At 31.6% G+C, this 26,732-nt stretch overlaps 1 protein-coding gene across 5 annotated transcripts in view; it reads right to left on the reverse strand.

Moving 5' to 3' along the window:
- Window positions 1-26,732, reverse strand: part of LOC124532524 — a 49,887-nt gene that overhangs the window by 9,866 nt on the left and 13,289 nt on the right. For 2 of the 5 annotated variants that reach the window (XM_047107456.1, XM_047107454.1), the window contains 2 exons: window positions 16,930-17,207; window positions 1,821-1,901 (listed from right to left, as the gene is read on the reverse strand). The gene's annotated coding sequence lies outside the window, so the exon portion shown is untranslated. Of the gene's footprint in view, window positions 1-1,810; window positions 1,902-16,929; window positions 17,208-17,311; window positions 17,453-19,114; window positions 19,307-26,732 lie in introns of those variants that run through there. The other 3 variants (XM_047107457.1, XM_047107453.1, XM_047107458.1) reach the window with 3 other exon arrangements.

The following is a 26,732-nucleotide window of genomic DNA, read 5'->3' on the forward strand; positions in this document are numbered from 1 at the left end:
TGCTTCAGTATGAATTATCTTCGAATCTCAAATTATTATATGAATATTTTTATTTATAACCTTAAGATTTCAAACAATATTTACAAAAAAAACATATATTTACTAGAAGAACTAACTATACAAACATCGTTAACATTGCATTAACTTGTTTTCCGTTTCCACGAGCAAGATGCATTACGTTCGTGTAATTATGTTATGCAGTTGTATGGATTGAGCGGCGACTAGTATACCGATAGCAATAACAACCTATTTTTATCGTGGTTAAATAGTTTCGACATCAAAATAATATTCATTCAATATGCCTTTATCAAATAGTGAGAAGTTTTGTAAGTCAATAGTTCCCGAATTAATATGCAATGTTACAAAAATTATGTAATTTCCGGTAGCAGAATGCGTTCCTGACTGATCCGTGAACGAACGAATGATGCAACGTTAAAGTGTCGAGGAATTTGCCCCACTAACGAATAAAAGCATTATAAATAAATAAGAACACATTTTTTAATCGAAACTGCTTTGTTACAGCGTCAACTGTTTATTTTAGTAGTGACACCAGTACCAAGTGCCAGACGCGACGTCAGAAATCAGAACTAATTAGACTATTTCTATGAAAGCTTCATTTTGTAATTTGTGATAAATGTTATATTATACGTGTTGCTATGGATAATGCTCATATTTATTGTTATTCGGGTTGCTAGGGGCAACATCCTTAGCAATAAACTATCAAGAAATTGAACATGTATTCCTTTATCCACAAACAACTCATTAATCTCTTTTTTGTACCACGCTACACTTTTTTAAGGCTATTATAAAATTATAAATTACTCCAACGACGGTTGTCAACGACGATTGGAGTTTAAATACTAAAAGTCTATATCAATTTATTTGTAGAAAAAGCATAGCAAGGCAGGATACCTTAACGACTTCTTTCCCAATACTTGTTCTTTATACTTATATATAAAACGCGCAGGTGGTTTTATAAAAACTTTTACAGATTAATTGAATACAATACTATATAAATAATGTAATGAGGGTATTGCAATATCGTGAGGAATACGACACATAAAGCATTTTATTTTATTACACTTCTTACGACTAATAGCTCGGGTACGATAAAATTTATGTCACACAATATTGTATATCATTATTATGTAATTAATACAATATATTACTAAAATCATTTCAATATTGTTGACCGATATCAAACTATATTCTTGCAACACTTTGTAATAATTACTATCTACTTTTTAAATGTAAAAATATATCTCTAGGAAATTATATTTGTATATTCAATATGAAAGGTCTTATCGAGAATCGAATGGTTGGGAAAAGGTTCAGTTCCGCGAAGTAACTCAACGGTTTTTATTGTCTTTTATAACCTGTTTACAATTTTTAATATATGAAATAACCCGGAACCTATCGTTTCTCAGAACCAGAGTGTATTAACTCAATGATCGTATAATAAATTCAAGCACTCAAGAGATTTTTTTTTTTAATTTATCAGCAGATGCATTTTCGTCGTATTATTAAATTGAATTGAACAGTGAAAAAAGGCTTAAATTAATTTTCGACGAAAGAGTACTTTGTCTACAGAGTGAATGGCGTAATAAGATAGTTCCTCAAATTTATATTAGGCTTACGATTTGTCACAAAATCGTTTTGGTTTCGAATTAAATTATAGAATAGTATTGAGACACGAATATTTGTATCTATAATTTATTCCTCAGTAAATCTCTTAGTTTACTAAAATTGAATTTTAAAATGTTTAATGAATAATGTAACTTAAATAACGTAAGCAATTAAAATATATTACAATAAATCACCTTTCGATGACAGCTACCCTGCTTGATGAGAGTGACAGCCCCTAATCGCGTTCATGTCTCCTCCTTTGTTTTTGGTGTAACCTGAAAAAAAAAAGATGTATTATTACTTTGAATCGTCTGTTTTGCATTTTATTATTTTTAAGAATAAGTTAATGAGTATCAAACGACCGATCTTTTGGTATAATAATAAAATACCGGTACTTAATATCTTAACACTGAAGTGAAGTTGGAAAATAGATACGTGAATATCATAATCACAATATAAATTGCCTTTTGCAGTTTTTTCCCATAAATATTAAACGTAACTGAATTGATCCTTATTGAAAAAAAAAAAACGATTATTATTTCTTAAAGTGAACTCGAAAATCACCAAAAATTATTGTATTTTTATTTTAATATTCCAATATATTGTTCCAGATAATAAGATTGATGTACTTTATAACGATTGCTTAATAATAATTTCATCAATTTAAAAAGAGGCATAGTTATCGGCCTCTTAAATATTCATCAAAATTTAGCAATTCTGTAAGAAACGAATTTGAAACGCAACGGTAAATGCGGTCGTGAATTATACTAATGGACGCTATTGACATGCGAAATTGGATAAAAAATAGAGAATGCAGACGTCAATACGGCGTAGCAACAACGGTTTCTGAAATTTAAGTTTTATATTTACAGATCATATTCAAATTTATCAAAATATGATATTACCCTGCGCTGATAGTATCCTAATGATCTATTCTTTTTAGAGTACATTCGATTTGGGTTTAAATAATTCAAAAGCATTTTCGTTTATCGAAAAATAAATTATGAATGTTAAAACAGATACTTCACAGATTCAATATCTATATATAACTGTTTAAAATGGGTTAGAATGCACTCAGCCTTAACACATAAACTTAAAACAGATTGATACGCTCTGGAGAAGAGTTCGTTACATTTTATTTGGATCAACACTTTCATAGGATACAGCGCTACTTGAGTATCTACGAGTGTCATTTGGACATTGACCTACATACAATTCTAACTGATAAACAATTCAGTACATCACGTGAATTGACTTGTAAAGCGATATTGTTGAATAAACGCAGTCGGCGAATCGTGCCTCATAGTTTACTATTACGTAAGCAATGTTTTTGTTTAACTACGAGTTATTTCTATAGTGCTTCCGACATATGTAATGTAACGAAAAATATTATCATATTTAAATTCAAACGTCTAAGCTTTTTATCGATTTATTATATGTATTTATAAACACAGCTTTGTATTTGTATTATTCGTTAAATTAACATTACAATAATCATATTTTATTAAAATATTCAAATACCTAATATACCGTTATTTTGAAGTAAAATAAAAAAAATCAAAATAAATGGACGGTCTGTTTTGTTGAATATAACGTTTTAACATATTTACTACTAATTATCTGTTTCTGTATTTATTCATTTAACAGACTATACGTATTCCTATGACTTGGGATGTAAGCTTAACAAAAGAAAATTAATATCATATAAATTCGTATGTATAAAATTATATTTTAGAAGTATCCGCTTCGAATCTTTAAAAATAGGTACGCTTAAGCTTTTAATTTTGACTGGATAATCTGACGAATATCAAATATATAAAACGTATTTAATTCTCATTAAAACTTTTCATCGCGTCATTTATCAAGGGATGAAATGTGATCAAACATTCTATATTCAGTCGAACAGAAAAATTATGTTACGCGAACAAAATTCTATAGCTTATTTATCATGGGCACACAAACACAGTGTGGTATATTTGTGTGCACTATTTATACACGGCTCACAGCTGTGCCGGTCGTTGCCCCCGGTGCGCGAAACAAGGTGAATCGCAAGACTATAGTTTTTGTCTTCACAACTGAAATGTGACTCGTTTTAATGTGCTAGCAATACATGAGATCACGTCTAAATGCGTGATCGTTACGAAGATTTCTGTCGGCACATTTCATTAAAATATACATACACGTACGTTTATCGCAATTTATACGATTATAATTATACTAGCGAACCGCCCCAGCTTCGCACGTGAGCAATACTGATACTAAATATTCTACAGAATTTGTTTATTTACGACGTCGCGTTAGAAACATCTAAAATTATCAGTGTTTCTTTACTATATTGACCCCGTATCATATAAAAAAATCTTTCTCTCGAATCACATTATCTATTAAAATAAACCGCATCAAAATCCGTTACGTAATTTTTAAGGTCTAAGCATACATAACGCACAGGGACAGACATTGGTAAGCGATTTCGTTTTATACCATATAATGATGATGATTACTTAAGATTTCATCAGATAAGCTTTTATTAATAAACTTGTAATTCTAAGCGTGTAGTGGGTAGGTATTGTTTGCGTAGGCACATATGACGTGGGCAACAGCGATCATGTGTTAAACACCCGCAGTGCATTAGCACGATGCGTTACAACACTTTCACTGAGGCACATCGGGACAGCGACCTTATCGACGAAAATGATAATATGCGTTTTTTCACTCTCATATCTTTAAGTATGTTTTAAATGTAATTTATACCAAGTAACCGAGATAAGAGACTTTCACGTGTCATAACAACATGATGTAAACATATTTGTATGTACCTATTGTTGCAATTCATTTACGAGTAAAATGATAATGTGTCATAGTGTTTTAAATAACAATTTCTTGCAATTTATGAAACATTTAGAATGCATTTAGGAAAACTTGTATGAGAATTTATTCTGAAACAGTCGTCTATATGTTAAAACACAGACGAATTAGCATGTGGCTCAAATGCGACTTAATTTTCGAATCAATTTCAAAGACCATTAATCTTTTCACCCCTAGAGCTCGGGCGAGCTGTGCCTACATAATACCTACGAGCTGAATGTGAGCACGCAGCGACATAAATAGGGTTAGGGTAGGAGAACCGAAATTATGTCCTTTCCCTGGGCCTAGAGCCTCGATAAACGTGACGAGATAATGTATAGGGGGCGTTTAATTGAATAAATATACAAACACCAAACGAAACATTATGGATTTACAAGTAACATATGAAGCATCTACGACTCTTTATAAATTTCTTCATCGAAAATTTACGCAGTTTATTTTTTTATATATTACTGGCATTAAAAAAGTCGCAATACCTCTTTATTAACGATTATTCGATACGATTTGCGCTGAAATATTGTCCCGTACTTGTACTGTATACCAATTGTCATGGCGATCACGGTATTAACGGAACGGAAGCGGAACGGAATATAGAAGTTTATGTGCTCGAGCGCCGTCAAGTTACGAGTACATTAAAACCTTCTTCGCGAAAAATACTGGCCATATAATAAACATACGAGCAAAGTTAAACGTTTAAACGTTTAAAAAACGGTAAAACAATGTTAACATCAATGTCTAATACCATCACTACTGTCACAATATGTTGTATTTTTTATATAAAAATGTTATACAAAAAATGCACTTCATTTTAATTTACACGTGGCATCTAAATATAGATTTGAGAGTACGTAATAATATGGTACAGGGAACAGCACAATCGATACGATGCTTTTATATTTAGAACCACCCACCTCTCAATATAGTATCGCAATTGTCCCTGCTTATCCGAAATAAAATTCGTTTTAAAAATTTTAAAAAATATTACGAACAATATATCTATATATTACCAGTACTATTCTTCCGGGGTGATAACTTATCTTATTGATATTATAATTACGATTATAATATCAATAAGATATATGAAAACAAGATAAAACGTTTTTTTGTTGTCCAACAACATATATTGTCATCAAAAGAACAGCTCTAATTAAAACATAATAAACTAATACATTTTTTAACAATTAAGCATTATTTAAGAATAATGACATTAAATTCTGGTTTTTCATGCTCTTAATCGAGTGTGAAGCTGCTATGCGAACCTTCTAATATTTTATAATATTATTTGTACATCTCTATCCAAAACTCGCTGCTATAAGTTTTGAATATGGGTTTAGTTTTTAGTTAATTTGTTTTTCTTGCCAGTGCCATGTATTATCAGCAACTATAAAAAGTTTGTACTCAAACGAAACACTACAGTTATTATTTAAGAATACACTCAAAACCATCGCAAAACATATTCGTGAGAGACATCACCGTAAATATAAGTGTCGGTTTTTGATATTACATAGAAAACAAACAAGTCCTTTTATAACTAAGATTAAAAATAATTACTGTCTGTAGCATTCATAACTTTGCATAATTTATTTTATTCAATTATATTTATTTATTACTTATGCGTTTTACACAGACGCCCTTAAAATATGCGCGCGCACGGGAATGCGTTGTTTTACTAAATAGTCGACTCGTACGTACATTATTTACTAACAAGAAGTGAGTTAGCAACAATTTCTCAATATTTATTTACAGTTTACGCATGTATACACGTCTAAATACTATTTCACATATCTCTTATGCAACAAGCTCGTTATATATTTGTTTGTTTAATGCTGTCGTCGAACCTTAACTAATTTTGACAAATGTACATTAGTAAAGTTTTTAAAACTGCCAAAAAGTATGACGTACTTACGAGCCGAAGCTTTTAATAAGTGTTCTTTAATAGTCTGTTCTTATATATAATTTATGCTATAACTAATTTCCACTCGCAACTTCGCCCGCGTGGTGGAATGAAGTGAAGACAGAGATATAATCTTTGACATTTCATGTACCCCCGGGTATTTGAAAAGTGAAAGTGTAAAAAGTTATTTTCTTAATTATAAGTTAGGAATAAGGCTACCACCCAATTTTATTTCCCTTTTGTAATTAAAAAATCTTTAAATTTCAATCACAATTATCAAACTAAATGTAGCAGTTTCATTATGAGCCTTCATTTTAATTGCCGCCAATGATTATATAATAATTAATTATAATGTCATTCGTACAATAAAGGTCACGTGAAGAAAATAGATTCAAGGCAATGAAGCGATGGCGGCGGAAGAAAATGTGACGAGGCAAACATCGAGAGACCGTCAACAAATAGTTCTTCGGGAGAGAAATTCGCTTTGAACGAGTAACCTTAGTATAATTGCTTGCAATTCTTTTAATTGGAAATACATTCATACAATAAAATGAATGTATAATCGCTACGTCGTCCTCGTGAACGGCGCGTCGTCGTTTTAAGCGCGTATTTATTTAATTACAAGCCAATTACACGGAATTCAGACTGGCTTTCTGGTTTTACTGTTTCGTTGCAACGTTAAACAAATAATGATACAGAAATACAAGCAATATGTTATTGTGCGTTTCGGTTAGGTTGTTAGCTGCGTTCCCCGTCTCGCGGGTCGTGATATCATTTCGCAGCGATGCGCGGGCGCGCCTGTGGCCCACATATCGTGATCTATTTTTCAACAGCTCGCTCTAGCGCCCTCTATAATTAGAACCGCATTGTTTATTGCGATCGGCCGACTTACACCGAAGCTTCTACTTCCTGTATCTGTTAACCACGCTTTAGGAATTTACTTTGATATAAATACAATTTGTATAACGAAAACCGACTGATTGTTTTTGCGTACTTTACTGGACCTTTATATTTAAAAAAAGGTAAACATCCTTTTATTATCGTAAACTTGTGTGTCTTGATTTAAGAAATGTTATTAGAAAATTTAAGACTTTTGAATTGTCGTGGTAAAAAAAAAGTAGGTAGCTATCATAATTTTAAAATATTCTATAGAAAAAACTGCGCGATGTAAACGTTTTCATGAATCGCATATTTGTAATAATGATATACAATTAAATAGTTAACATAAAAACGAAAAGGTTAATTACCTCAATCATTTCCTTAAATCGTCGTGAGCTCAGACGAAACATGGCAAAAACCGTTCGCGGGTAATCAGCGTGTTTCAAAATAACGTCAGTAAATTCTCATTAGGCTCGTTTAAAGGACTCGACATCTGTCTGATGTCTGAACGAACGCAAATAGGTCGTGATAAAATACCTGCTGGGTCTATTTTAAGAATTGAAACAACTAGCACTGTCCGTTTGGAATGTGTCCAATATACACATTACAAATTGGGTTTGTTAATGTATTGTTATGTTTACACTCTCGCTTCATATTGCAGATTATGTTAACTGGCAACATTTAAGTTTAAAAAATATATTACTACATAGAATAGTTATGAGATAGACCTTTTCTTGTGAATATTACAAATAATTATCACTAAAGATATGATAATTATAAGTGACAATTGAAAACGGATATCAAATATAAATTATAAAGAAAATACAAGTCGATAAGCACGCTTCCTGTTGATGTGATTGTATGTAAAGAAATAAAAAACTTTCATCGATATTTAATTGGTGTAAAAACATAATCTTCAAGGTGAAGTTCTACTCGTTTCTGCGTTTTTGCTGTCTAGTAATAAATAACCTTTAATTAATGCGCCTTATTTTGTTTTTTTTTTTTTATTTATTGTTAAGGAAGAATATTTAATGTAGGTATAGAAAAATTAAAAAAGATCAAAAAAAGAAAAATAGCGTGGTCGTTATTGATGTCGAGAATTTAAAACGATTAAAAGATAATTCCTTTAAAACCACCGTTCACCAGCAATATTCAAAATTTCGGGTACAGTATAACGTTACCAGCTTACGATGGTCGGCAAACGGAATTTTAAACAGTATTACTGTGCACTGTTACGGCCAATTCGTGATTGCTTATGCATTATACATATATCTTTAACGCTGAAGTATTTTTTCTACGTAAGTAAGCGCAATCGTTCGCAGATTTCTCAAAAGATATTCAATAAACTGAGCATGTAGAAGGTCAATGCAAACGATTTAAAATACGTATGCATTACATTTTCTTCGCATCGGGTTTTCAGTCCATTTTTAAAAAGATATTTTTGAATAAAGTGCAATCGATATTCGACATTTCCCACCGCTACGTAAGCTGAATTACTAATATCACTATTAAAAAGGCACATGTTACATAAAACGACCAACATCTTTCATTGTTTCTATTCTGATAACGAATAGGGTTATTGCTATTGGACCTTTTATAACCAAGCTCATTAAATGTTTTCATAATTTAACAATAAGTAAGCGTTACTATAATATCTTGATTAATTATATTGATAAGATTCCAATGACAGCTAAAACGTATAATATCGTCGAAATGTAACTCTCGGATGAACACGTATTATTACACAGCTGTAGACTTTAATCCAATAAGAATCACGTATTGGATAATAATCTAATTATCATTACGTCGGCAATATTATTAAAACTTTTTTTATGTTTGTTTACTTTTTTCGATATGTACATAAAGTGACGTGGCAATATTTCATTGATTAATGAGTTCTGCACTACGGTATACATGATGCATTTGTACGCTAACGGTGGAATAAGGGTCTTCATAAAATGTTTGTGGTGACGGCTTAATATACAAAGAAAATTCTTGTTTTTGATTCAGAACCTTTGAACTGATGAAGGTTTAATCACAATCGTTTAAACAGTTTGAAGTATATATATTATGGAAGATGAAAGAAGAAAGTTGAAGAAGATAGAAAATATACAGAAAAACTACACGGTTACAAAAGAAAAAAAGGTTGAAATTAATTTTGAGATTCTTCAATTACATATTTGAGTTTAAAGCAAGCTTATTGATAGCAGTAGTAGAAGTCAGGGTGCGATTGTTTATAGTCTGGATTGTATAGTGAAGTACAAATCTATTAATTACATTATTAATAAACAAATGCTTCCTCATCCTAACAGACCTCGCTAAAACGACCGCAAGCTCAGAAAGTCACGCTCGTTAGCTCGTCTACAGCGAATTGTGTTCGAGTTGTTTTCCTTCTACTTTGTGGGTCAGTGGGTCAATAGCTGGTTACTTGAGAATTTTGAAGCAATACCAAACCGGTTCGTGCATTACATTAGCTAAGCCTAACTCGAATATGACCATATCGTTGTAGGCGCAATTCAGCCAAGGCTCTTGAATACGTGTTTAAAAAAAATTAATTATTATTGTTGTATTTTAAAAATTGTTTACAGTTAATAATAAAATCTATCGATAAATTGATTCGAAAACCTTTTTCGCACTACTCTACTTTCAATTTTAATTAAGAGATAATAATTCGATTTCGAAATAATAATGAAATAACTACTTTCTATGCATACTGAAGATGCAAATGTATTTTATCATTATATAAGTATAAAAAAATGTTCGTATTAATCTAAGGTAGGTTGCGAGTCATAAACACAAATTCAACGACATAAAAGTAAAAATTTTTGGAAAGACTAATGTTTCATAAGTTTAAATTTTGAATAAAACATAACCGGCCGTTAGTTCCGGAGTTCAAACAACGGTGACGATTACGCAAGTAGATATGAAAATCGTTTTGATGCCAGATAGCAACACGATAAAGATCATAGTTGTGCAAACGACTCGGTCAGCGGGCCAATGTCATACCGCTCCCCGGCGGCCCGCCTGCTCTAAATACACTGTAACAGCTTAACTACTTTAAAATACATTCTGTTACCCTCAGTTACAAACATCTATCAGAAACTATTATTTACAATTACATTTCTACTAGTCTTACTTGAACACTATTACCAAGTTTTATAAACGACATTCAGTATTTATAGCGTTGAATCGTATCGAATTTTTATGTCCTTCGCACAAATCTCGAGAGCACTGCAATGTCTTTGAATATCTTTTATGAGGCCAAATTACGTTGTTCTTTCCACATTTGTCACTTTTATAAATAACTTCACGGACCTCGACAAATCACATAATGATGTTAAAGTGGCGTGTCTGAACAAGACATCAACCAAAAATTTTTAGATACATTAGCTCAGGTACCCGTTTACATTTACACGACATATATTTATATTTATTTTATAAGAAATATATCTAAAAGCTGAAAGCATTTGCATAATCTTTATGCTTTGCTTGCTTGCTTTACCGCTTTTCAGTTGACTGGTATCTGAAGTTCTATCGTGGCAAGAATCATGTTTGGCTGACTGTATCATTTGGAAACTTCGTATATACGAATAATATATGGCCAATTTTATGATTGGGCAAACATTTACTTGTAAAATGTCTTTATATTCATTGTAGCTTCATAGAGAGCACAAATCAAAAGTTACTTGAACACAGCAATCTCTGAGCAGGTAGTGTGGCAAACGTTCAGTTCACATAACTGAAAGCACGCTTAATATTCGTTAATCAGACTAGATAGCACCACCTTACCGCACTTGTGTTTTGCTTCGATTAAATCTTAAATTTCTTGTCCTTTAAATACCATACCATATTTGAATAACCAGAATGTCAACTATCTACAACATACTTCTATAAACATATATAATCTACATAATTTTTCGATTGTTTAAAAACTGTATTTCCCAGATGTTTTTCAACTTGAACATATGTTTCCTTTTATTATTTTTTACTTATCAGTAATTAAATTTAGCCGTACAAAACGTTATCTTATCAAAGTAAATACTTATTTATTTAAATAACAATGGAGGTAGATGAATCATTAAGAGATTATCTGGAACACCAGAGAGCGCCTTCTGGGAAACACAATATAGTTGTATTTATTTTATTAATACGTCATAGTTTTTATTGCTAAGGAAAATGTAATTCATTATTACATTTTCCATTATACAAAATCCATATTACATAGGAAATAGTCAGACACTCGTTTATTATTTTGCACTCATTGTTAACGTGAATATTCGTATGAAGCTGTCGCTATGGTTCTTTTTTTTTATGGTATAGGTTGGTGGACGAGCAGATGGGCCACCTGATGGTAAGTAGTCACCATCACCCATAGACAATGACGCTGTAAGAAATATTAACTGTTCCTTACACCGTCAATGTGCCATCAACCTTGGGAACTAAGTTGTTATGTCCCTTGTGCCTGCAGTTACACTGGCTCACTCACCCTTCAAACCGGAACAAAACAATACTGAGTACTGTTATTTGGCGGTAGAATAACTGATGAGTGGGTGGTACCTACCCAGACGGGCTTGCACAAAGCCCTACCACCAAGTAAATATATCTACTAATATGCACTGAACTGCATATATAACAATATTTGAAAAGATAATTGACTATTAGCGAACGCAATAAAAAATAAATAAGAGTATATTGTTGAAGATGCACATTATTTGTTGATCGGAGTAACGCGTTACTAGAATGCGTAATGTGTCTTAGTTATTATTGCCATTGGACACCAGTATAACGCTCGTAGAGTAGTACGGGCGAATATCGCTCAGCACGTTACTTATTTATAATATTAACATACTTGATGTTATTTATAATATATCTGAATAAAATAAATTCTTACAAATGAAGTGTATAGGGGCGTATGATTCAATAACATACGAATTCATTGTGTTATAGATATTTTTTGTTTATATCATCATTATAGTATATTTTTTTAAGTCCTTTATGCAAGAAAATTTGTAAAGTCATATATATGTTCGACTGTCCGGTGTCAGAATGTCATTGTAAATAATATTGTAAATATAGAAGTGAATTCGATTATTACGCTATCACACCATAACTAATAAACCGATCATTATGAAAATTTGCATACACGTCAACGCTACAGAATAGGACATAAACCTTACCGCGGACGGAACCTACGTAATCGTAACTAATTACCATTTGCAGACAAAGAAAGAAAACTTTACAAATATACGATCGCCGACATAATTGTATTAATTATTATTATTATATTACAAGAGAACAGAAATAGCAAGCGCATTATTAAATTCTCATTTGCCATCAAACTGTTAATACGTAATGATCGGTTGGAACGGTTCGCGGAGTCGTCAGTATGCCTGCGCCCGCGCCGACGCGGAAGTGCCGGTGAAAGTGCGGAGAAAGCGCGCAGTTTACCTAATCGGCGCGGGCGCAGCGCGGACGTTACATCAGCCGACCACGTTGTGAAAGTCAATGTTATACAGACAATCCGTGTGAACACACATGCTGTTTGACCGATTTTTAAATTAAGGTTATTTTAATTATTCTTAAATGTTCCGAGTTATACATACTTACATGCTGTGACATTAATTTTAACAAAAGCACACATAATATATTTTTCTTCCTTGTTATATAAAATACAATTTGGTATTGTAATTATTTTAGTTCTAAAAATATTTGTGACAGTTTAATTTAAACGTCAAATTATTCCAAATGATTAAATTTACAAATACAAATATTTTTTCAATAACTAGTTATAATATCAAGGCAAACCAGCCATCCCGACTCGCACGTGACTAACTCAACGAGTTGATTATGATAAATTAAATTACGATAGTGTACGACTTCGAAATTACTCACGTTCTGTAATTTGCCTGGTATTATTATTAAAATAACAAAAAAAAATAATATTTTAAGTGGAATTTGTTTCTCAATTGCATAGTTAGAAAAGTTGTGTTATTTTGAGAATGATACAACAGCCAAACCATGTATTTAAAACTTTGTCGTTTCATCAATTACGATAAATTTAGAGTTTGTTGACGAAATATGAGATAAGATTGATAAAATGCGGCTACGGCTTTGGCAAATAGCTTGCTTCGTACATAAACCACTATCGGGCTTGAGGCGTCATAGTTACTTCCGCATTGAACGCAACAAGCCATCTCATTCGCTATATTCAGCGTTCGAGGTTGCTATTATAACAGATGTATAAATTGACAAATGTTAAACATATACGATAAATATGTTAAAAAAAACAAATACCGACCTCAAAAATTGACCTGAATGTAAAATACCAATTAAATGGGATCAGATTCGAACTGTACTGAATGACGCAGATACTGATCATAAAACCGGGACTTATTTGTGTTAATAACTTTAAGATATGATAATATGTATTTATATACTATGTCTAAATTCTATTTTTGAAAAACGAGCTGATCGACCCCTTCTCGGAGCTAGAAATTTGTATGTTTATGATATGATTTTGTTGTTTTTTTTCAGCTAAGGCGTAACAATGTGAATCAACATTACAGCTGATTAGTATCAATAAATTTGACAGTAAGAGTGACTAAAAATGTATTCAACGTGAAGGAAGGACAAACCTGTTAAACCAGGTTTCCGACTTCGCAATGTCAATACATCCTCGTCGAGACAAAGACTTCATTTTTAACAAAAAAAAGCCAGTAATTAATTCTACGATTACTATGAATAAACAAAATGTAATAATCTACATTCCTAACCGGTGGTACATTTAGATTTAGTGATATTAAGAGCACTTAATATTTGCGTGTTTTTATACATGTAGTTTCTGTTCTTCTATTGGGTGAGAAAATAACTATGTCAACAAACAATTGACGAAAATATATGATGGAGAAAGTAGAGGGGCGTTATCGTTCTAAGCATGATAGTGAGTATCTAAGTAGGTCATGAAAGACATACATCACGTTGCAAATTAATTGGATAGCTTCGAGTTATACCCATGCGGTATACTTTTTTACAATATGTAATACACCTGATGCGGCTAAGAGAAATTACGAGCGCTTTATCACATTGATGATCGGATCGTGCAAATTAATAAAAACATAACATTTATCACTGAAATCCTTGACCTAAAATTGAAGCTGATAATGACTATCGCGTGACCCACTATTAAAAACATCCATATATTATTTGGAAAATTTTCATTTCTCATTTATCAAAATTGTTTCTTAAAACAAAGAAAGGTATAATGTACAATAATTTCTCTTTATTCAAAGATATAAACATACGTTCACGTATGACATGTGTTCAAATTACTCACGCGTACGTATTTCCAAAAATAACATGAATCACTTCGACGAATACTAAGAACGGAGTCCGGTATTTCTTAATATCGAAATAAAGTTTAATTACCTTGTTGCTGTTGTTTAATCCGCACTTTGAAACAGTCGTCAGGTTTCATTTTATTAAAAAAAAAAAACAATAAATTCTTCACCATCAAGTATACTTTAATATTCGCAAGATCAAAACAAATGAAGCTATTTGACGGGGACCATCTTTAATTTTGAGACAGGCAGTTAATTTATTTTAAAATCACCGGCTCCGCTTCACACGGGTGCAATTTTATACATTTTTATTGAGTCATAGTATTAGAAAACCCATAAAAATTTACGGCATAAGCTTTCACAGGTTTTCTGGAAAATTTCAATTGTTTGCCTTTTTTCTTTGTTTATTGTTTATATTATTATTTACGTAAGAACCCTCTACAGAGTAATAGATAACTGACAAACATGAATGTAGTTACGATGTCGTATGTTATGACGTGAGCCAGGAAAATACGGATTCATTTATACATATGTTCTATACATATGTTCTATAGATATATATGTCTGCAATCGATTTAAAATGTATTTATCGAATATAAATCATGTTATAACAATTTATTGTTTAAAAGAATAACAAGCGCTTGATTCTTAAGTTGATTTAACAAGTTGCTTCCTCGTCGGCGCTGTCGGTAGGAAACGCAGGCCGCCAGTGAGCGTGCCTTGACCTCTTTTGGTGCTAATACCTCTCTACATCTGGCTCTTGCAACCACAAGATGTGTTGTATCTATCGATAAGCATAGGCTATTCGCCTAGTAATTCCTACCTATCGACTTTAAAACATGGGAATTTGAAGTAATTTGTTTTATGATATACGAAACTTTGCGAGAATTTATATTTTCATTTTATTTTCATCGTTACGCTCGATCAATAACACATTTTTTTGAGATATGATATGATGCGATCGTACGTGTTCTCTTATTTTTGAACAAAATATTTTTGGCACTTCAAAAAATCTGAATTCATCGGAAAATTTCCGAGAACTAACGTAAGTATGCACGCTAGCGTGTTATTACATTTATATAAACACCGCTTTTGTTCTATTCATTTGCCATTTACAAAAACTTTTTTCTTTATCTCGTATTGAGAGTCAATAACTCGTTAATTGACTACGTCATCCTATTAAGATTGACACTCAAAACAAATTAAGAAGAAAATACATAATTAGAAGGAACATTATCTATTGTATCTATATAAAAGATATATTCAGAGAAATAGTCAGCCAAAAAAATATTCACAACGAAATGTCAACAGCTAAAATTAGAGAACATTCACACGAGGTCATATTGCGCGTCAGTCAATTCCCGATTTCCTCACGATGGCGCTCATATTGCTTACATGTTTGCAACATCATTATCAATTTAACCTTGCTTAGCTATTCTATAAGCGGCTTCTACAAAATAGATGCATAATATTAAATTAGATCTAAGTCTAAGGAAGGCCAGTACCTACACGGGCGAACGTGAGAATTCAAAATGTATGCAAGTTCTTTACACCTGCGCGGATGCCTCGATGGAATCTTAAAATTTATTGCCTCCTCATGGAAAAAGATTTTGACGGCTACCTGGTTCTCTTTTTATGAGGCAAGATAGCTTATAAAACGAAAAGGACCCTGATTATAATATTTTCATATAAATATGATGAACAATATTGTCTTACATTTGTAGCTCCGAACAGGTTACAAGACTATGTCTCGATAAGTTTTTTACTTCAGTCCTTTTGCTTGGCTCTATGACTAATTCATTCTTCAGAAATATTATAACAAAAAAACTTGACTTTGTAGCACCTACAAAATTGAGACGGTATAGCTCTAATTATCGATTGTAATTTGTTTAAATAGATTATTAACACGATCGAAGACGGCAACGGGAAACATGTATTAATTGGATATTAATATAATATAATTATTTTGAGCAACGATTTGCTCACAGCAAGCAAAATCACAATTTATCATTAAAAAGGAGCTCTACATTTTTCTCATACATTAATTATTATGGATGGTAAAACTAAAAATATGTCAATCTAAAGATCACTCAAGTACACGTACGTAATTTGGAGTCTATTTCAAAATAATCGTTTTTTTTTTTCTTTCTCATAATATGAGATGTTGAAAACTTATTAATTGTTAGAGCAACACTTTTTTTCCTTAATCGGTATTTAAAACGGCACAGAAAAATGAAGTAAAAATTGGAAAAATAATTATTCCGAGAGCAGTCACTTGAGCTGAATAAATGTATTTATTATTCTAAAAGAAGTAAAAATATTACTTACAGTTGCCATCGAGCTGCTTGAAATCCGAATGGTTAACAATCCATTAACTAATGACACAAATCACTTTATACTTTGTGATACACAATAGTAGCGTCGGCGTCTCAGACACTTCACTTATGTAAAAAAAGACACTCACTTCAATCCGACTTTATTATGCACTAGCTTCGTAAAGTTAATAATTTAAATTGACACTAACGTTTATTCAATAAGAGTAATAATGGTTACATAAACTACACACACCGTATCTGGGTTCACACCCAGCTCCACCAAGTAGGTACCTGTAACAAGACAAAGCCGTGGTAAGTTTCACCATTTTAAAACGACAAATAAGGAAAATATTATTTTTTTAAACGTCGTATCAGTGGCTATGACGGATACTCACTTGGATTATAGTAACTAAAGTGAGCACTAAAATTAACTGGGACGTAAAGAATTTCGTGTTAACGAAACCCGTACACGTGTTATCAGACCGCTGACCAAACGCTGACTGGCTGGCGCAAAGGGGGAAATCGGTGGGAGGGGAGCGTAGACGGAGGACAGATCGAGGGAGGGAGACTGTCTGGTCGACTGGTTGGTCGACCTATTGGCACGGCACGCACACAAATATGCTGTCAGTAAAGTTTCTAGGTTGATTTGTTTTACGCATGCATACGCAGTGACGAAATACAAATACAGATAATTTTATAAAAAGGTTAATCTCAAGTATCATCAGTTTAATTAAATATGTGCTTACATTTCGTAAAATACACTTCAGGAACTATTGTTGCAATAAATTTTCCTACGCGAGTATCCGCAACCTTCAGGAGTTCTCATGGCCAAGCGCTCAAGCGTAAAGGTCATCTCATACTGTTGCCTGGCAAGTGGCAAGTAACAATGCTCGTCGAATTGTGGTCTATCCGAGGTTTTAATCGAGTCGTATACCGACTCATGTAGAATACAAAGTGTGCCGTTGATAAGAACAGTTATCCAAATGCGAATGAAGGAAACGTTAGTAAGATAACCGGCGTTGATAAGCTAAGTACGTAAGCATACTAAAGACATTGAAGGGCGCGCGGAATTTATCATTTTTTAACAAAATTATTCAAGAAGACGAAACAGGTTCACTTCCTACACCGTACAACCTTGTACTCGTCATTGTTAACGTATATAAGCTAAACAGTATATTAATTGAAATAAATGATATTGGGAACGTAATAGATAGACAAGTTAATTATATATGTAAGTTAAAGTTTTAGAAGTATATCTCTGGTTACTAAAGGTTTTTCCTAAATAACTCTATGCAAATATACTAAATTAACAACCATTAATTCCTTCGTCAGAACTTCTAGACGCATAATATAACAAATTTCCTATATGCCCGGGTGACCGGGATTCACGGCAAACGTATTTAAATGCGTTTATTAAATTTGCAATGGCGTTTATAAGTTAACTAAGGTAGAATCCCACAAGCCATGATTTTAAAATTTCAAAATAGTTGGCATTTTCACCTTCGAATACAATACGACCGCACTAATTTAGTTTCAATCTGTTTTTCAAACTTTTTTTGTTAAATCAAGTATATTCTAAATTTTGCATAAATGCCCTAGTCATTCCGTTGGTCTATTAATAATAAGAGTTATTAATTAATTAACGTTACTAGAAACACAACATTTATCATTTAAACTTTATATCCCGTTGAAGATTATTATTTTGATAGCTTAATATTAATAAAATGTATAATAGTTTTAAAAAAATGATATTTCACATACGAATCAATCGTAATTTAGTCTTCGCATCTTATAATACACGCATCCTCGTATTATATCTCGATTGAACCGCTACGCGCTGAGATAAATAAAAATAAATTCTCGGATAATCTTCGTGGGGGTAACGCACTTGTTTGGTTCTGTGCGTCTTTCCCTCTCGCACCGGACCGTACAAGTTTTTTTGCTCGTATGCCGAGTCATCGCCTTACCAGTTTTTTTTTTTATATTTTTAATGCCAGCCACATAACTCGTGGCAAATGGCGAACCTTTCACTGAACGAATACCAGATTATATAAAAAAAAATCTTATTCTTCTAAGAATTCCGCCTGATTAGGTAATCAACGCGAAATTTACCTACTTAACAAAATTACGTCAAGGTTTACTTTGTATATAATATAATATAATACATGTAAGATTCTTATTAAGGCATAAAAACTTACACACATCAATGATATCTCCTCAATAATCCATCAGTATTGTTAAACTTAAATCACAAGGTTATTACCATAACACAATCTAGGAAAAGATCGTTTCGTAAAGTCTAGTCACGATTCGAGACAGAGTTTTCATTAATTTACGATTATTGTGAGTCACAAGGTTCTTGTTCCTCGTATGTGAACACGTTGTACCGCGGTTGGAGTAAGACTGAGACCTGTTCGAGAGAAAGTGACTAAGCGCTTACTTTCCAGTCATCCAGCCCGCTGTGGTCTGCACGGCCGACGATCCGCTCGGAGGCTACCGTTACCCTCTTTTTGCGCAACCAGGTCGCACGTAAAGTTCACAACTTGGATAGCAACAGCTTTTTTGTAGGTTATGTTAACTTACGACTCTCATAAGTCGCAAGATCAAATTTAAACGCACCCGATTGCATAATTTCCTTGAGACAAAAATATAACTAATTGCTGACGTGTTCCTGGCGTTATATAAACGCTATGTTGTAATGAAGTATAGTAATTACTATTATTGACAAAGATCGAATATAACTAGCAATTAACAATACAATTGACTTACAATATGCACGTTGTAATTAGGTTATTTTAATTACGTATTTACAACTAAGTATTCATTTTTTATCAATTCGTTAATAGCTGTCTTTTGTTATTGTATTAAAAAGCTTTTTAAAGAACATTTAATTTCAAGACTCGAGAAGTTTCTTAAAATATTCTTATCTTATTATGTTACGAATGCAAGATAAGATTTATTCGAACAGTTGTAAGCATAAAAGCACCGTTGGACTTTGACGTAGACTGTCGAAAACAGGAGGGGTAAACTAAATGCTCACATCATCGTAGTTTTCCCTTGGGTTAAAAAGAGCTATTGAGAAAACATGTCGAGATATGAAACTGTACCCTATGTAGAGTCACTATTTACGACATTAAACTATGAGTTCAATAAATAAAACTTAATATTACACACAAACACTAAAATACTATGATCCATGGAGCGTTCAAGATTTTGACTGACAAGCGACGCAAATCCCACACAATATTTGGTTTCCTATTTTAGCCTTTTATGATTAAGATCAAAAAGATCAAAAAGGTTTATACGACTAAGTTTTATTTATAAATAGATGTCTAAATATTAATTTTCTCCTATTTAACCCTTGGATGTTATGAATTTCCAAGAACACCGTCTTTTAGTTATAAATAGCTTCCCTAAATATTAAATATATTTCACTTAAAACGTTTCCTTATTTTTAGAGATTCCTCAATGTTACACGTTACTTTAGAATATGCTTATTTCAGCGATATATTATATACGATAAAGAAATAGTGTTATTTAATATATTAAGAGTATTAGGATAAAGTTAGACTATGTATTTACTTTCGTTCTTCTGATGTTTCTTATCAGCAGGACCACGTATTTCTATTTCAAGTCACTCTTTGTAGGACTAGAGTATTAAGTACATAAAGAGTGCGTGTAAATGAATGGCACTTGCAAAAGTGAAACAGTTTGACATCTTTTTCATCATAATCATTACACTCAAATTTGACCTTGAAATATATTTTCATAGCACCAAAAAAAGAGTATGACGTCACTGATTACTCAAAAATATCTTTAGTCTAATTTATAGTAGAACCTTTTTTGGTAGAACCAAATAAGGAACATACGGTTTATAATGCAAAAGTGAGGGCAGTCGAGCTCTGAGCGGCAGTGGCCTGACCTTGTCTCTCATGGACACACAATTGGGTCAAGCGGTCAACAATTTCGCACTTTTTGTGACTGCATGCACTAGTCACAACTATCGACAACTAGTTTTCATTAATCACCAATATTTCAATAAATATCGTGTATGTTTTGGTCTTTCACGTTATCGTATACCCATTTACGGTTAATTAAAAGTAAATATCATAAATAAGACACTGAGACATTACTACAGTTATTTATCTAAAAAAACACGACTGAGTCGGATTCTGTGCCAACTTAGAAAATTAACGGGTCGGAACATTTTAATTTTTTTTATTCGGAGGCAATGTTATGGTTTGCTTCTTAATAACTGACTGAAAGGAATATACGGAAACAAACACACATCTGAGATTTTGAAACCAAAGAATTCTGAAATGAGAGTTCTGAAATATTTAGTAGAGATTTATTAAAATTTAGACTCCCGAAAACTTTCAATTGGGCAGTTAACCGAATAAATAATAACACTCGAAACGTAAGTATTTTGAGTGAAAACGAGTACAGTGTTAACAGAGTGTAATGGGTAAGTGAGGTGAGCAATCGAGCATTTGACTGACCTTGTCTTTCACGGACTCGCAATTGGGTCAGTCGGTCAGGATTTTCGCACTTTTTACATCACGTGCACGTTGCATTCGATCATTATTTTTATTTTATTGTTAAATGTTTAGTAAATACTTTCACATATTTTCGTTTCATACATTAGTAAATTTGACGATATATATTTGATTAACAATAAAAGATTTATTATTTTAATTTTATTGTATATCTATACAAATATGTGTATTTAGAATATGTTTCCTTATTTGTATTTCAAGATATGAGAATCTTCGTTATTTTAGCATATATCCTCAATATACAAAATACTACAGATTGTTTAATTTTTTTAAATAAGTAAATAGAATCATTAATCAATACAATCGTTCTGGTGCCATTGTGAAGAAAACTATATACAAAAGTTTAGTAATTATAGGTAACATTTTATAATAATAATGGGAAGTTATACAGAATTAAATTATTTCTGTTTACTAGTTACTAAATAAATAATCATGTATTTAATTCCTTTAATTGATAGGAATTAATATTATCAATATGATGGTACTGACCATGTTAACGATGTATTTAAATACGTAGTTTGGTAAGGTTGCATACAAAGCCTATTCCAATGTGAGAAGACGAATTTTGACTCATGCTATTGGAATAGGATGAAATCTTTGACCTTGATTTGACATAACATCGTTTATAGAGATCTAAAATTATCTATGACATTCAAGAGATGCAGGTATCCATGATAAAAAGGCGTTTTTAATGTCGTCGAAGTTGTAATCGAAATTTTTGAATTATAATAACAATTATTATAAAAAGTTTAGTGGATTAGTGTTGTAATGTAAATAAATACATTTTTATTCATCATAACTTTTTATAGTCCATTATATAACAGACCTATTAGCTAATCGCATAAAATATGTAAATTAAACTTTGTTTATCTTTATCTCCAATTGGAATAGTCTTTCCAACTGATTTAACAAAGTATACAGTTAGGTACAGTTATTTTTGTATATTATGTACAATATTTCTTTTGTACCTACATGTTAATAAACAAACCCAAATCGATAACTATAAGTATTAAAATAAAAAATGTTTATTCAATTCGAACTTTTTGTGATTCCACGTGTTTTCTTAAATCGTTAATTTTACTAACACCGTCCTCAATAAATAAAGATCGGCCATAGACAAGAATATTAAAAAAAATACTGTTTCATTCCCTTCTCCACTAGCCCGTCGTCGCAGGTAGATATTGTTTAACTCAGATTGTGCAAGGCGCATTTTATTGAAAGCAAAGAAAGGAAAGAGATAGCAGGTTTAAGGATTTATTGTCATCAATAGTCGTCTAATATCGTCTCTAGATTTTTTTGACACATCGCGCTGTCCATTCTTTACTGACGTATGACATAGGGACATTTTTTTTTATAAAAATATTTGAGCTATTGTTCCTAAGAACACAATGTGATAACGAAGTTACAAAATACCCTTAGATCACAGTTCACACTGGATATTCATTTCAAATTGTCAACTGTAGAATTAGAAATTATTTGTCCGATGCTTTTTGTTTTTCCAAAAAAAATATTATTGTAATGTAAGGAATATAATAGATATAGTTATGGATTAAAATGATTTTATTTATCATTAAAGACTATAAACAAATCAATATTGCGTCATTGATACCTATAGCATTTTTTTTTCTTAGGACAATCAAAACCACAAGTGTATTCATTTCCTTGAAAATACCATGTAGGTATTTAATTAGAATTACGATACGTTACTATTACGAAGATCGGCGTATCATTCCATTTTCATATACTAATTTGATTGTAGAAAATTCAATGAGTGATGTTAGTTAAAAATTGTCTAATTATAATTGATGCGAATGAAATTGAAAGCATAATTCGTAAAAAAAATACACATAATGCTAAACATTGTTCTTATTTGTACTTTCAAAGCCATCACTAATCTTCAATTTACTTTGCGTCTGTTTTATTTATGTACAGTACGTCGCAACACGTATGTCAAAACTTTGCAAGCTAGAATAGGCCGTATTTTATAATGACAATAATTATCAAAATGGCTGTTCATGGACAGATGACAATCGTTTAGAGCGGTAGAATTACAGCACAGATGTTGCGCAAGTCGGATGCCTCATGCCATAGACCAGAGACAATGTCCGATGTCGCCGTAATGACAAGTACATTGTTATACATTTGTGTAAAGTCATGTGAGAAAAATGTTTTACGCTACAATAAACATACTTTATTTGACGGAGTACTATAATTATTAAAAGAACATTTATTTAAATTTTAGTTGAATAATTGGCTATTTAAGCGAGATGACAGTGACGTATGCTGAACGATTCAAATTTCGATTCTATTCGTCGTGTGGAGTGCTAACAAATAATAATAACTCGCAGCGATTACGAACGAGTCATCGACCTTCGAAAAATCTGACCTGCGCCGCGCGCCGCAAGGTTGCGCGCACGACATCGCAACATACAGAGCGCTAGTTCGATAAAACTCAAGCTGTTCGAAAATATTCACGTACACATGCATTTACAAATTCCTTCTGCAACTATACTTAAACTTCAATATTACTGCTTCTAAATTTAAAAGATATACTATTTCCACGAAAAAATTTAATTACCTATTAACTCGTAGTTTGTTACTTTGTACTAAGAAAGGACGACGAGTGACGACTCATTCTCGAGCATAAAAAATAAACGAATTGAGGATCAAAACTTTTTTACATAAAACTTTTTTTAAATAAACATTTCACATTCATGTTGAATATAAATTTAGTATGTATTCAAAAATTTAATAATTTATTATTCTAGATAGAGCATAAGTACATCAATCGCAATTAAAAGAATCAGGCCAAATTTTAATTGTTTGTTCGGTATTGCTCACACTAGTTTATTATTAACCTCTATTGTTTGACATGTGTGCTGCTAATATAATAAAATTAACAATAAAAAAAATTGGCAACGAGTTTCGACATATATAGTTTATTATAGAAATAATATACTAGCAATCGCAATTGTATTTGCTGACAGTCATGTAGAGTTCCGTTTCTGTCGCCGAAACTCATCAAAAATCCATACAAAATTTAAATAGGAACATTTCGGAACCTTTATCCAACCAATTATATAATTTTGAGAATCCTTATCCACATGACGCAGTTGTGAAATATAAATAAAAAATACAAACACGAAATTGTGAACCTCCTTTTTTTAAGTCGGTTAAAATAGTTGCGTGCTGAGTGTTGCCAACTATTTAACATTATCATTAGTCTTGCAAATAATTTTACATAAATTTATATTTAGATTTATTAAATCTTAATACTTAGAGTTTTGTAGTAATTTTGTAGTAAATTTTGGGGTAGTCAATGATTTCAATAAATTTAAAATCTTGATATCAACATTCTTCTTTTAATTGTGATAATCGTATTAATGTCATTTATGGAATTTTAAATGATAAAAAAATATTGACAACGCTGGATGAATTGCTATAACAGACGTTGATTCATTCATATGACGTCTTTTCATTTAAAAATATATTATTTACCAAAAGACATGCTTTCTGAGACCATTTATAATACTAATATTATTATTCCCCCACAAAATTCGCGTTTTTACTTCATAATGACAGTTTCGACATTGAGCGTTAAGCGGTCGGAGCATTCTGCTAGTGACCAAACATTTCACTAATATTGTTATAGACTCAGATGTCTCAGATCTAGAAAAATATATACCTAATTTAATATTTCAATCTATGCCTATGACTTTTTATCTCAAATCGTCTTAACCTAACCTAACCTTTAAAATTTAAATGTGTGAAAAAATACGATAGTTTAATATTATTTGATTAAAGAAAAATAACATCGCTGCGGAAATTACAAATAACAATTAACATTTACTTGAATTACGGTTGCAAAACCTTATCGTACATTCACCGATAATATATTATCTGATTTTGATTACGAGAAGTTAATATTCAGTTTATTTTTGTGTTTATATGTTCCTTGACCTTTTCGGCGGCCGGTTTAAAGTCGAATATTCGCAAAACTTGTCCGTCTTGGCATCGAAGGTGCCGATCATTGTCGAAGGTTATTCGTAGTTTTTAAAGGCAATAAAAACAATATTTATTTATACATAATTGTCTACAAAAATTACATTGTGAAATTGCAATTTAAGCTTTTATAGTTGCCTTTTTTATATGCGCTCTAACTGTCATTTTGATTAATTTTAAGAATTATTAAAAAACGGAAAGTATAATTGTACATTTCCAATAAAAAAGTAAACTTTAGACAATAGAAACTTTTGTCACCGACACGTGCTAACATAAAAGTTGGCAATTATTTTTATGTTAAGCAGTTTTACTTCCGCTCTTTATAAAATGCATTAATAAACAATATACGATTTAAATTGTTGAATATTGCAAGTTTATTGTAGTCTTATTTAGTTAATTAAAATCCATCTGAAATTAGCAATTAAAATTACTCAACGGATTTTGATGTGGTTTTTTTTTTTTAAATAGATAGAGTGATTTGGGAGGAAGGTTTTTGTATATTATACACGGACAATATGGTAAAGAAACACTGACAATTTTAGAAGTGATGTCGTAAATAAACAAATTATGGAGTATATTTAGTAATAGTATTGGATCCGTGCGAAACCGTGGCGAGGCGCTAGTAATTAATAAAATCTAATTTTTATCCCTACTATTAGTTTGTCCCTCTTCCACTTAGCGACGAAACTAATCATTGGTTGGTTTTTCGCAGCTTCTTTTGTATCCTTTGGATTAGTCGTTTAATAATCCGATGAAACGGGACTGAACAATTAGTACATAACAATATAATCATTTTCCTGTCATGTGAGTCATATGTGACTTACTTGTATAGTTCACTATTTGTTTAACTATCGTATCTGTTGCTAAACAGTGTATTAATTCGTTATAACACCCCACAAAAAATTGTTTTTTGAATCATATATTACAATAAGTAATTTTAGTGAAAATAGGTAAATATGTATATCCGGTATGTTTAATTTTTATGGTTTTGTAAACATGTGCAAGCGTACTGCCTGCGACTGTTATCTTTTTTAATTTTTATTTATCATTCATACTGCTAGGTACCATGACTGAAGTGGATATTTTAACATAAATCATTAATTTAAAAAAAATTAACGGTTCAAAAATAGAATATAAATTATTATTATTTTGTTTTTGTTGAAACGGGATATTGTAATTAAAGATTAATAATATATTATTCGGTTTCAATAGGTTCGAACAAATTTTAATAATGTGAGCGAGATAGTTTTTTTTATGT

The sequence above is a fragment of the Vanessa cardui genome, chromosome 9, assembly GCF_905220365.1.
Source record: "Vanessa cardui chromosome 9, ilVanCard2.1, whole genome shotgun sequence".
Taxonomy (NCBI): Eukaryota; Metazoa; Arthropoda; class Insecta; order Lepidoptera; family Nymphalidae; genus Vanessa; species Vanessa cardui.